This window comes from Schistocerca nitens, chromosome 7 (assembly GCF_023898315.1).
Source record: "Schistocerca nitens isolate TAMUIC-IGC-003100 chromosome 7, iqSchNite1.1, whole genome shotgun sequence".
Classification (NCBI taxonomy): domain Eukaryota; kingdom Metazoa; phylum Arthropoda; class Insecta; order Orthoptera; family Acrididae; genus Schistocerca; species Schistocerca nitens.
This window is the reverse complement of record NC_064620.1, coordinates 334080012-334082539: the sequence shown is the minus strand read 5'-3', so window position 1 is coordinate 334082539 and position 2528 is coordinate 334080012. Positions and strand designations below refer to the sequence as shown.

Here is a 2528-nt window from a genome sequence, read left to right as displayed (position 1 = left end):
TGCGAGGTGTATAAACTGAGAGCTTACCCTGATGATTCAAAGTACTTTTTCACGTCCTCATTATCAAGCCTTGACTGGACAAGGAAACTGGACGTTAGAATATAACACCTGTTTTAATGTATTTTCTACACTTACATTATTTATGTATTTTTATATGTTGTTGACCTGTGTGCCATGCGTCGTGCTCCACGCTAAATAATAATGCTTCACCGACATTCCCGAAAGCTGAGTAAAAATACATGCGATGGCCGGGAATCGAACCCGGATCAACTGCTTGGAAGGCAACTATGCTGACCATTACACCACCATCGCACTCTGCAAAGCAGAGCATCCGCAGCCGTCGTGATGAGCGGAGCAGCGCATCTCCTTTCACCGTGACGTCACAGACAGGCGGCGTGATGCGGCTGCCAGTGAAGCGCAACTGTTGGCAGCCGTTTGCTTTCCATCAGGTTGCAACTGCAGCTTCTGTTTTCTAGTCTCGCGACAACCAAAGTAATGTATTGAGGATGAAATTTACGCTATTACTCGATTCTGTTTTAGAAGGTATCTCACGCCGGGCAGTGTAACTCAGTTATACACACATCAAAAAAAGTTTTGCATCACCTCGATTCGGAGTGTTCCGGAACCTGTACAGAAAACTGGAAGAGAGATCAACATAAACATCATTTCCGCCCTTTCAATTGCTCATGAAAACCACACATCGCATTTTGTACCACCATACAGCGAGACCTTCAGAGGTAGTGGTTCAGATTGCTGTACACACCGGTACCTCTAATACCCAGTAGCACGTCCTCTTGCATTGACGCATGCCTTTATTCGTCGTGGCATACTATCCACAAGTTCATCAAGGCACTGTTTGTCTACAATGTCCCACTCCTCAACAGCAATTCGCGTAGATCCCTCACAGTGGTTGGTGGGTCACGTCGTCCATAAACAGCCTTTTTCAATCTATCTCAGGAATGATCGATAGGGTTAATGCAGCAGATATATGCATCCTGGTACAGAAAGTAACCACACATAAAATTAGTGAAATTACCAGCTATGATGCATTTGCCAATATAGGGAGTGATAAATGACACAAACGCTACTCGAATCTGGATGGAAATATCAATCATATACGTATTGCCCGCACGGTCAGCTGCGCTCTCAGGGAGAGAAGCAACAAGATTTCACGTGTTTACTGAATATTGTCATTACTATTTACTCATCATGCTCATTCACTTTTTCGGAACAAGCTGTTACGACGTAAAGTAAAATAAAAAGAAATAAACATGTACACATTTTGAAGCATCGAGGATATGCAACACATTAATGGAAATTGAATGGAAAAAGTGCAACAATGGTCATTCTTCGTCATATGCCAACTATTTTTTTTTCTTGCAGGTTTCACCGGAATCAACAAAGTATACATTCGAGGGTAACATCTGTGTCTAGAAACTCATTTATATGCTGTCGCTAATCAATTCTTTTTCAGTATGCAACATGATTATTATAGCAATACCAAGAATGACATGTACTACCGATTTTTCTATGTATCTTGGATATAAATCTAAATTTGACTATGGTAATACTCGTATTTTATCTAGTGATAATAAAGACGATACAATGATGTTCTGATAATGATAATGATGATTATATGTGAATGAAAAGCACAAAAAAGTGATGACCCAGAGTTCACACTATTATAATGAGAAACATTTTATGACAATTTGAAGTTAGTGAGAACACAATAATGAATTCATGGAGGTACATGTACCATTTTTAACGACTGTAGAAGAACATGACATTATTTCGTGCACATGTACATTAGTCCTTGAGCAGACTTCCAAATAAATAAATGGAGGTGAGGTGGTGTTGGCCCTTGACTATGTACCCTCTGACACAGAGTTGAAATATTAAAAGGTTTTGGCTAGTTTCGTTGTCTAGGGGCTGGGATACGTAGTTGCCACATTACAAGCCAAATACTGCTGAGTCTACAGTATACAGTATGAATAGATACATGAATCGAATGGTCCAAGGTTCCTATCACTTGGCAATTGAGTATTTTGAATGCTGTATAGAAATTTACAAATGAAAGATTGCAATTAAGTAAATTGTGCAGGTACTATTTTAACGACTTTAAATGATGGGTACGATAGCCGAAGTACCTTTAAGAATGCCCTTTATTACTGTAAAACACTTATTGGTGTCGATGGTCCAGGAATTAAATAAAATATAAGTTGAATAACAGGGAAACATTAGATTCCTACTTCATGTAATTAGGTATGAAGAACAACATAGCTCGCGAGATATTCACTTCTAAACGCATACTACGTCTTCACTGCAGAAACCCCAGAAATCTCACAGGTGCACAAGTCGGCACTACGAAATATTTGTATCTCCCGCGACCACACGCAAACTGCTCCACTCTCCAAGTCTTTCCCTCAGCCGTACGTCGCGCCATACTGTCCACGACTCTCCGTTCAGCATCTCCTGTGTCCTGTGCCGTACTCCCATACAGTCCCTCCATTAACGAGTCCTGTGATTGG

The 2528-nt window shown here is 40.5% G+C and overlaps 1 non-coding gene across 1 annotated transcript; it reads right to left on the bottom strand.

Moving 5' to 3' along the window:
• Nucleotides 1-240: 240 nt before the first annotated feature.
• Nucleotides 241-312, bottom strand: Trnag-ucc (transfer RNA glycine (anticodon UCC)). The gene has a single exon. It is a non-coding gene; the product is annotated as a tRNA-Gly (tRNA).
• Between the last annotated feature and the right edge of the window lie 2216 nt (nt 313-2528).